Source organism: Gossypium raimondii, chromosome 12 (assembly GCF_025698545.1).
Source record: "Gossypium raimondii isolate GPD5lz chromosome 12, ASM2569854v1, whole genome shotgun sequence".
NCBI classification, from domain to species: Eukaryota; Viridiplantae; Streptophyta; class Magnoliopsida; order Malvales; family Malvaceae; genus Gossypium; species Gossypium raimondii.
Window position 1 is genome coordinate 22,580,483 of NC_068576.1, and position 11,956 is coordinate 22,592,438.

Genomic DNA, 11,956 nt, shown 5'->3' on the forward strand with positions numbered 1-11,956 from the left:
TAATTCAAGAAAGGATTAAATCGTAAAAGTGAAAAAAGTTTTGTTGCTCAAGAGTAAATACTCAAAATTTGAGGGATTAAAGTGTAAATATGAAAAGTTTGAAGGACTAGTAGTGTAAATATTTTAAGAGTGGAATAATCTAGAAACTAAGGAAAATGGATGAATTAGGACCAAATTGAAAAGGGTGAAGAATTTTGAGGGACTAAATTACAATTTTACCAAATTAAGTGATGACTTAAGGATGGAATTTAAAAAGATTATAAAGGGCAAAATGGTCAAATAAAGAGAGAGAGAGAGAGAGAATTCTAGAAGGTAATGATGATGTTTGCGATATTTTTAATTAATTAATTAGATAAATGTTATTTAATTAATATTTTATTAAGATTTTTAGTATTATTTTATTGTTAAATGATTAATATAAAAGGGAGGAAAGATGATGAAAAAATCATCATCTTTCCATGCACCCAACGTTAGAAGAGAAGAGAAGAAAGAAAGTTTTTCTTTAATTACAATTTGGTCCTTTCACCAAAAATTCACTTTTTCACCTAGAAATCAAAAGAAATTCCATAGCTTCCATGAGAGAAAAGTAATAAGGAGACAATGCGGAGCTAGAATGTCAAGTTAGATTCAAGAAATAGAAGCTAGAGGAGAGAGAAAATCAAGTTAAAGATTGAAATCAATAGCACAAGGTAAGAACATCAAGATTTCAATTATTTTTAAGTTTGTTATTATTGAAAAAGCATGGAAATGATGTTATAGTAGAGTTTTATTAAATAAAGTCTTATGTTCTTGATATTTTAGTGAAGGAAATAAGTGAAAATGATGGGAAATATTATAGAGAAAGGGAATTAGGAGTTATAAACTTAGTAATCAACATCTTGCACTAAAACAGCTTTTGGACAAGCAGAATAGGTTAACTTTTAAAATCACCATAAATTGTGGAAAGCAAATTATAGGATGAAAAAATAAGTAATTAAATCTTATTAATTATAGTTTTCATAGAAGAAACAGTGTAAGTAATGGAATTGTAAATCATGATATATAATAAATTTTGTGAGACAAGGTCAGAATAAATTCGGGTTCCCTTGTTCTAAATTTGGAAAAGCATAAAAAATTTAGTAAAAATAATTAGAGGTTTAAATTTATATTTTTAAAATCCATAATGAGTATATTTTCAATAGAAACAAACGGTAACATCATCTCAATTACATGCGAGGAGATAATTAATTTTTCGTGAAGAAGGGTCGAATCTGCCGACAACAGTAATGTGGATGACTTTAAAGAATAAACTGTACTTATTGAATAAACCAAAAATTCTAAAAATATTATGGTAAAAAGATATGTGAATATAGTTTCATGGGAATTTAGCAGATCTTAATTTGGAATTCGTAGCTCAAGATATAAATAATTTAGTGACTATGACTCAAGTGGACAACTTTGAATGAACAAATAAATAAATAGTGAAATTATAGATAATGTTACATATAAGCATGTTATATACATTAAGGATGTGGAATGGAGAGGAGGAGGAGGAAAATAAATGATTATTCAACTAGCATGAGTTCTCATTAAAAATGGTCAATTTGAATGTTTTAGGTTCAAGGACTAAATTGAATAAAAGTAATATTTTAAGGGTAAATTGGTAAAGATGTCAAAAAGTGACCAAATTGCATGAAATGAATTTTTATTATTATTTAAATTAATAAATTGAATGAAATATTAATTTATATCAAGATTGGGTGGAAATTCGAGGAAAATAGAAAATTACCAAAATGTCCCTGAATTTTGATATTTCTGCAATTTAGCCTGGTAAGTTCGTGTAACTTGAATTATATTCTTAGATGATTGAAATATATATATTGGATTGAGAAATTGATTTGAATTGTGAACATGAGAAATTGTGAATTGAACGAAATGGAAATGAAGCTTTGAATTACATGAGTAAATATTAGGCCTCGTAGGCCCTATTTGTTATGAATATAATATTTCGAGGATATGTTGTAAAAAATTATAAAAGCACGTTAATAATTTGAAAGTTTTAATTCAGATGAAATTTTGTAACTCGGTTTAATACGTATGCAAATGTATGTCTTATAGTAATGCCTCGTACCCTATTCCGGCGTCGAATACGGGTAAGGGGTGTTACAATGTGACATCGCCAGATTCGGTCATAACGTTTAGACCGGGTTTGGGGTGTTACAAGATAAAAGTGAACTTTATCATCACTCATCAGATACACGAATCTCCAACACACCACATAGACTCATAGAGTCAAACATGTCCCAAAAGTGAAGCATAAGGCTAACACTCTCCTTATTTCCCCCTCACATGTCCCGTTCAATGGAGCTTAGCTCATATTCCCTTATCCCTCCAGCATGTACCAGGGCCTCAACGCCCAAAATCACTGTACATATAGGTGAGTGCTCACAATCCTATGCCATGCCAACTATACCCAACGATTTCAAGATCACAAGGCCAAAATATCTGAAACAAACACATATCACTTACAGATTATCCGTGAACTATCACTGCATATTTGCATCTTTAGAAAAACATTGTCACTAACATTTAACATATATATAACATGTACATATTTGCAATTTCACAATAGTTATGATATACACATATTACATGCTATAGCATCTCATCCCAGTTTACATATTCACATTCACATATGTACATAAATCACATAGATATGAGAAAGCTTACACTCAGAATTTAAAGTAGGGGTTTAAGCTACTATTAAATTCTCAAATAACGCATTTAATCATGTCCACAAGTAATTATTCCAAACACTCACCAATTACGCTTTCGTCGAAAAAGTCAGAAGCTCAAACTAGCTTTTCATTGCCTTTTTCTCTACTCGTAAAAGACCCTATCGAATCCAAAACTTCAACACAACAATTCACACAACAATGCATTCAATAATCAGCTAAGAACTCACTACAAGCAATCAACAACATAAGCCTAAGCTATGTTCCCATATAACCGAAACTTATATCATAGCAAACTTTAAATTTGAATATCTCAATCTATACTTAATATTTTCACCTAAAAACAATTCTATTCATCTTATAATTCATCTACAACTAATTCCCAACCTTTAAACTACAATAAAATACTCAGTTCATAGTATCGACTTTTTCGACATATTTTATGGCTATTTTTTAAAATTCATTAAAACTCAAGAAATATTTAACGAAAATTCCAAGTAAGTTTAGAAACCTCTTAATAATGCTAAAAATAATTGAAAAACACTTTGAAACCACGTTTTTACTCAAAATCTTGAGTTTCACCATTAACAACCCAATTTTTAGTTTTTATTTAAAACATACGATTTAGTGGCTAAAAACTTAGTTTTAAAGACTAAATAATGTTTAAAACTAATTAGAAGTTGAATTGTTACCTTAGATGATGAAAATCCAAGCGTTTGATAAAAAAACCCAAAAAACTCGAAAGCTTGACAATGGAGGAAACTATAATATTTTTGGGTGTTTTTCTTGGTCTTTTTATAGTGGTTTGTAAATTAAGAGATGATAGAAATCAAAAGAAATTAGGATTTGGAGTTACAAATTAATTGGAATAATAAGAGAGAACAAAGGACAACAAATAGTAATTTTTGGAGGGGTTATTTTTACGTGAATAATTTAGAGAATGGGGGGGTTTAGCTTAAATTTTAAAATCTGGTTAAACTGCTTCATAAAAACTCCAAGTTTTTACTCTTTTTCAAATTAGTCCTTTTTGCAAAATTAAAGGTATTTAAAACTCATTTTCTGAAATTGATTTAATTTTCTAAAAATCATAGTAAAAAACAGTATCAATCGTAAAATTTCGAACACTTTAAGGCTAAAATCCTAAAAATACCCCTAAAACTCCTAGGCCCTATTTTGGGGTGTTACAACTATTAGCAAAAGTGTCTACTACCATCCTTGTATGAGCATTGAGACTGTTATAGAACATCTCTAATTAGATGCAGTGCTGGATTCCGTGATGAGGGCATCTTCGTAATAATTCTTTAAATCTTTCCCATGCCTCATACAAGGACTCTTCATCCATCTGTTGGAGGATAGTGATCTCATTCCGTAACTCATCATCCTTGCTAGGTGGGAAGCACTTCATAAGGAATCGTTCTGCTAACTCTTGCCATGTGGTGATGGAATCTGGTGGCAATGAGTTCAACCAGGCTCGAGCTCTGTCCCTTAGTGAATATGGGAATACCTTTAATGTTAGTGCTTCTTCAGGTACTTCGGCTAACTTGAAGGAGTCACTCACCTCCATAAAAAATCTGAGGTAAAGGTGAGGATCCTTAGTCAGCATTCCACTAAATTGGCCCACTATCTAAAACATCTGGAAGATGACTGGCTTTAGCTTGAATTGTTGTGCCTCAATTTCTGGTCTCCTCATACTCGGATTAAGTTCATGAAACACTATCACGACATATTATTGTGCCTCAATTTCTGGTCTCCTCATACATGAAACGATGGTAATGTGCAAGTGTACACAATCGTTAACAAGTAATGTTGAGTTATCGTACCCACAGGGACTATGAAAGAAAATATTTATGAAATGCAACTTTAAACAAATTAGTCAAGGAAAAATATGTTGATTTGAAGAGGTGTTGTAAAAACTAAAATATAACTAAGTAATTAAAAAGTAAAAAAGTAAAAATGTTCCAATGCACGATTTTAAAAAGTTGAGTCTAATCAAGATAACATAAATGTGTTAGATTAATTTTATTCTTTGACTTAGATTAGTTGAAACTATGTTCATGTTGTTACGAAGAATTTCACGGCAACTCGGTAAATTGCTACTAATGCACATACTTACCTATTAAAACTCATTAATCTCTTGAACATATTTCTATGTCAATGCAAACAATTAATCAAATTTTAATAATCAAATATAAGATTAAGTGAGGTATAAATAGATCGCTATATCGGAACAATTTAATCACAATAATCTTAAAAGATATGCAAGGCTAATGTACCGTTTAATACCATTGCTAATTTAACCTTCAACTACCGTAGAAGATTAAACATGCATCAATTAAATATTGTGTCAATTAATTATAATTTCAATCCATTAATAATTAATTCAATTGCTACCTTACAATTAAAATGTAAACATAAAATAATCATGGTTTTATTTAATTGAACAATTTATTTAGACCTAGTAACAACACAAACACATTTTAAATAATCTAAGCGGACATAATACAATTAATCTAACACGAAATGAATTTAATTCATTTTAATTAATTGATGAACAACAAAAAAAGTACTCATATTCATGATAAAAAAAACTTAAAACAAAGTTAAGAGAAGGAAACTAGAAGAACAAATCTCAGTGGTTTTTCGAAGCTAAACTAGTGCACTCCTCTCTTCTCTGCTCGTTCTAATGATCCAAGACCTTCACGAGTACTCGATTACTGCTACTCCAAGAGGTGTGTAAGATGTTTTTCAAGAGGGGAAATTGAAAAGGGAAAGAGGACAAAGAAAATGAGAAAACAAGAAAGGGAATGGAAGAGAGAAAAGGGAGAATGATGAATGAAGTGAGAGATGTGTTGGATGCTTTTAGAGGAAGGGAATAGGGGTATTTATTGGTAGATATGCCTGCTAAAATAGGAAAAAGAATCATCCATGCTTTGAAGAGGCAATGAAGAGGCAATATGGAATCTGATCCTATTACAATTGAAGAGGCAATGAAATCTCAAGACTCTGCTTTTTGGAAAGAAGCAATAAATGATGAGATGGATTCAATAATGGGAAATCAAACTTGGATCTTAGTTGATCTTCCACCAGGTTCCAAACCAAAAGGTTGTAAATGGATCTTCAAAAAGATAATGAAGTTCGATAAAACCATTGATAAATTTAAAGCAAGGTTGGTAGCCAAAGGTTTTACACTAAAACAAGGTATTAATTACTTTGATACCTATGCTCCAGTAGCAAAAATTACTGCAACTAGAATCTTAATATCACTTACCTCTATATATAATTTGGTTGTTCACCAAATAGATGTTAAAACTGCATTTTTAAATGGTGAATTGGAAGAGGAAGTGTATATGGGGCAACCAGAAGGATTTGTTGTTCCAGGACAAGAGCATAAAGTATGTAGGCTTGTTAAATCTTTATATGGACTTAGACAAGCACCAAAACAATGATACCAAAAGCTTGACAATGTTTTTTTAGCTAATGGCTATAAAATAAATGAATCCGATAAGTGCATATATAGAAAATTTGAAAATGGAAAAGGTGTCATAATTTGCTTATATGTAGATGACATGCTCATTTTTGGCACAAATTTGGAACAAATAGAAAACACAAAGAAATTCTTGTTAAACAACTTTGCTATGAAGGATATGGGTGTAGCAGATGTTATTCTTGGGATTAAAATAACCCGAGATGAAAGCACTATAGCTTTATCACAATCACATTACATAAAAAACGTGCTTAAAAAGTTTGATCTTTTCAACTGTATACCAACACCTACACCCATGGATCCTCAAATAAAATTAGTATCTAATGTTGGTAGGAAAATTAATCAATTGAAATATGCAAGTCTAATTGGTTGTCTTATGTACATAATGGCTTGTACAAGACCAAATATTGCATATGTTGTTGGAAAATTGAGTAGGTACACAAGTAATCCAAGTAGTTTGCATTGGAAAGCTTTGAATAGAGTACTTAGGTACTTAAAGAAAACTATTAACTATGGATTGTGTTATAATGGATATCCTCCAATTTTAAAAGGGTATTCGGACGCTAGTTAGATTACAAGTTTGGATGATCATGCATCTACTAGTGGATGGATCTTCATTCTTGGTGGAGGAGCCATTTCTTGGGGTTCCAAGAAACAAACATGTATTACTGATTCCACCATGGTAGCAGAATTTATTGCATTAGCTGTTGCATCTAAAGAAGCGGAATGGTTAAGAAATTTGCTTTATGATGTACATTTATGGCCTAAGCCAATTTCACCTATTTCTATCCGTTGTGATAGTGAAACTACTCTAACAAAGGCATATAGCCAAGTACATAATGGAAAGTTTAGACACATTGGATTAAAACATAGTTATGTCTGACAATTTATCTCTGATGGAGTGATCACTATTAATTATGTGAGGTCAAGTGAAAATTTGGCTGATCCTTTGATAAAAAGTCTTGCTAGAAATGCAGTAAAAAGGACCTCGAAAAGGATGAGACTCAAGCCCATTAATTAGAGTCACCCATTATGGAAACTCGACTCAACGCTTGGTATAACGTCAAATCTTGAGTTTAATGAGACAAAGTACATCATTAGTATGTGACTGTTAGCACTATAAATAAATCCATCCTAAGATTAAAGTGCTAGGTACTCGTAATGATAAGGGAAGGATGAGTAATGTACTCTTAATGGACCCATAACATAAATATGTTAAAGTGTTATAATTACTAGAACAGTCTTGATGGGATCTACCTATGTGAGTGGAAGTGTGGCCGCTTCTAGGAGCTCAAGGGCTTGGCTCTGACAGCACTCATGAAAAGAAGACATAGACACATGGCCATAATTGTGTCCCTAGATACTATGCATTGATCGATGTTGAAATCATTGTGTGAGATGTGTTCGGTTAACCAAATGGAATAGTTGGTTCAAAGCTTAGTCTACCATGCAATTTCGATTAACTTTAACACGTTTTCACTAAGTGAAGGTTCAATCATAAGATACCTTCATTTATGCAAATTGATTTCCAAGAATATCAAAATCCAAAATATTTTGAAAATGGGGGGAGATTGTTGGAACATTTTCAAATATTTATAGTGCTCCAATAACTATAAATGAAAGAGTGTAATTAATCAACAGATATATTATTTGATTTTTTTGAAAAAGAATTATAACTATTTAAATAATATTATTTCAATAGTTATAATATTAAATGAATAATTATGTGTTTATTTTAAAGACATTATTATTCAAAAAGACACCTATTGATGAAAGATGTCTCTATGAAGAGACATGAAAATTCCTATAAATAGGAATGGGATTTCATTTGGAAAACACACCAACAAATTCTAATATTCTTTCTTTCCTTCATTCATTTTCTAATATTATTAAATTATTTTATAAAGTATTACTGCAGAAATCCATTATAGAAATTGAGTTTCTTGTCATACATTGCTCAGTGTGTAGTGGGCTGTTCTCGTCAGTGCAAAACGCAAATAGTCATTGGCTTCATTGTATCCTCGAGGTTAATGTGCTTGGAACTCATTTGCAAACCGAAAATAGGTGGGGGCGAATATAACCTTAAAGATAGTGACTTGATACACGCCTTGGAGCCTTGTCCTATTTCTCATTTTTCTGTTCGAGTTTCGTTCGTGTGTTCGAGATTTTCTTCACCGGAGATTTGTACTAATAGTTTCATAGGTTTTGAGCTAGTCGAAACTCTTTTTTGGATCCATACACCTTTAATCACCCATGAATTGTTTCCAAAAGATTTCAAAACCTCCAAATTAAATTAACCTTATTTATACTAATTTATTAGATTGTTTCAAAGTTTAAAATCTTAAATACTTCTGAGATTTTTTTATATGTTTTAGTGGCATCTCCCATCTATATCGTATGTAGGATGGGTACAGATGTTACATTGATCCAATCCCACCTTAACATTTGAATTAAATTTTTTGTATTATATTCGCTACACAAAATTAATTCTTAATAAACCTCGCAATGTTTTATTGGAAATTCATGAAACTCGATATCAAAATTTTTGTGCGTACATAAGTTTTATACTATTTTTATCAGTAAATGAAAAATAATATAAAGCTCAGCCATCAAGGATTCTCCATCTTTTAAATCAATTTATAATAATTTCCCTACAATTAAATAAAATAACCACACATAAACAATTATATATTTATCATAAATCATGCAAAATGTAACTCAAACTAATTAATAATAATTAAATCTAAGTGAAACACAAATAGATCTATTCATGGGTCGGGTTATCCATCCAGGCCCAAGGGCCTGCTCGAAATTTGGGAGAGATTGGATAAAAATAATAGGCCCAAAAAATAGGTTTGGGCAAAAAAATTAGGCTCGTTTAAAATATGGGCTTGAACATTCAAGGCCTGAGCCCGAGTCCGAGTCCAACTCGTTTTAAGTTTATAATACTTTATATTATGTTATTTTTATATATTATGTAATTTAGAATACATTAAAAAAAATCTATACAAAATACGTAATACTATCCTAATGTAAACATTAAAATAATGTTAAGATGACCATATAAAAATTTCAATAAATGAAATATGTATAAAATTATTAAATATTAAAATAATATAATATAATTGTTTTTAAAAATATGGGTGGGCCTAAAATGGGCTTGGGTTAGTCTTTTGTAAATATGAACGGATTTGGGCATAATTTTAGGCCCATATTTTGGGTCGAGTTGGACTTGAGCAAACATAAAATATGTTAATATCATACTTAGACCTGGTTCAACCCGACTCATAAATACGTCTAAATATAAATAAAAACGTGAATAAATAAAATCGCCATATGAAATATAAATGGATTCAATAATTAAATAAATTAAATTAAAGAAATGTATTAAAAATAAATTAAAATTAAATTAAGGGTCATGATATAAACATAAGGAAGGACTTAATAGTGGACTTTTAAAATAAAAATGTCTTAAAAAAGCAAATGTTCGATTCCTGCACATGAAACATGTCAGGACTGCATGTTTAGCTTTATTTTTTATTAATTTTATATTTAATTAATCTTAAATAATTTTCTTTTACTCCTTGTTTTCTCTCTCCACTTGTATGTTGTGAACGGTTGAAAGGTTATTTACACATTTCGCAGAATCTGCAACACTTTTCCTTAAAAATATAATGTGGAATGATCCAAAAGGCAGAATGGTATTGCTTTTTTGGAATTTTATTCAAACCATCGGATGTATTTGGATCCCATCTAAAAATTCCCTTCCTAGGTGTGATCAAAGTCTTGCTTATTAAAAAAAGAGTGATTTGGTCACTTAAGTATAGGCTATTTTTTTCTTTTAATTGTAATTTCTTTTTAAATTGATCCTTAAATTTTGTCTATTTTCTGTTAATTGCCGTTAAATATCTAATGAGAAAATGATGTGATGATTAAAAATTTGCATAACAATAAATTTAACTCTCAATTTTACATATTATCAATTTAATTATAATTTTAAAAATTAATCCTTAAAATTAAAAATATTTCAATTTGATCATAATTTTAAAATACTCAAGAAATATATAAAATACATAAATGTTTTTAAAAATATATAAAAATAAAAATAATTATTGACAAGAAATAATAGTATATAAAATATAAAATACGTAAATATTTTTTAAAAATATAATAATAAATTTACATTTTATATTAATAATTATATTAATATTAAATAAAAAAAAAAAAAACTTACCCAACTCCCCGCGTCTCTCTCCCTCTCTGCTGCTGCTGCAGCAGTAGAAAACCCTTGGCTTAATGATCTTAATTATTTTTTCCCCACTAGAAATACTACTCTCGTTCAATGAGTTTTCCATCATTGGGCAAAAAACACATACAAGTATGCCAAACATAAAATCAATAAAAAAAATGCGGTTTCATCATCAGTACACAACGGAAGCAATTGCAATGGTAGGAACCCACTGATAGCATGCCAAAAGAATCAAATAAAACTATATTACAATGTCTATTGCTAACCTCGAACATTCTTCCATAAATAAAGTTGAAATCTTGTTACTGTAACTTCTTTAATAACATACTTTAGAACACAAATTAAAGAAAAGTACAGCTTTACAACGTTATCTTAAAAGAGTTTTCTACTGCAGCAGCAACAGAGAGGGAAGGAGAGGGAACCTGAGGGTTGGGGTGAGGAGGGAGGGGGAGGTGGGGGAAGGGGAGAGAGTTTTTTTATTTATTTAATATTATAATTATTTTATTTAATATTAATATAAAATATAAATTTATTATTATATTGTTTTGAAAATATTTATGTATATTTTTTAATTTTCTAGAATTAGAATTAAATTGGGATTATTTGTAAATTTTAAAATTAATTTTTTAAATTATAACTAAATCGATATAATATATAAAAGTTGAAAGTTGAAAGTTAAACTTGTTATTATACTAATTTTTAACTGTCATATCACGTTAAATGCTTAACCACAATTAATAAAAATAAAAAATTAATTAATTAAATAACCAATCTAAAAAACCATAGTTGAATGTTAAAAGAAATATAGTCTATGGTATAATTTATCTTAAAAAATTTTAAACGTAATGTTAAAAACATTTAAAACTTAATTTCCCACCGACTATATTTTAGTAAAAAGTACAATAATTGAATAAGAAATCTAATCACCACGTCAAATGCCCATAACGTGAGAGAATACACTACCATAAAGTGGAAAAAGAGTGTGCCTGATGTAAATTTTCGTCTAGTATGTTTTGTTTTTATCCTTCCAAACGAGAATGATTGGCATTCAACAAACTTAACAAAAATATTTTGTGATTACATCTCAGTTTTATATATCGACAATTAAAATTTTTAACTATACAAAATAGAAAGATTTCTATTTATTTTATTTTTGAAATTCAATTTTAAGTTCATCTTAAGATATATTATCACTTTATTAATTTCGAATGTACTATTTTGAAATTTTCAAAACTGTATAAAAATTGTATTACCGTAATGATTTTTTTCTTGAGTTTTGAAAATGAGTATGGCCCATTTTCTTTAAGTTTAGTTTTATTTTATTTTACTTCTTATTCTTGTTGTACAAATAAGGTAAAAGAGAATAAATTATTGTACTAGAAAACTACACTAAATTTAATTCCCAAAAAAAAAGATTGGAAGGGTCACAAACAATCATATTTAAAATCCAACCTCCTAAACAGAATATCCCTACAATGTAATATAGTAGCATATTATATCACTACAATT

At 29.5% G+C, this 11,956-nt stretch overlaps 1 non-coding gene across 1 annotated transcript; it reads left to right on the forward strand.

The window, feature by feature from the left end:
- Nucleotides 1-3,982: 3,982 nt before the first annotated feature.
- LOC128035812 (small nucleolar RNA R71) lies at nucleotides 3,983-4,088 on the forward strand. Its single transcript, XR_008192359.1, has one exon. It is a non-coding gene; the product is annotated as a small nucleolar RNA R71 (small nucleolar RNA).
- Nucleotides 4,089-11,956: the final 7,868 nt, after the last annotated feature.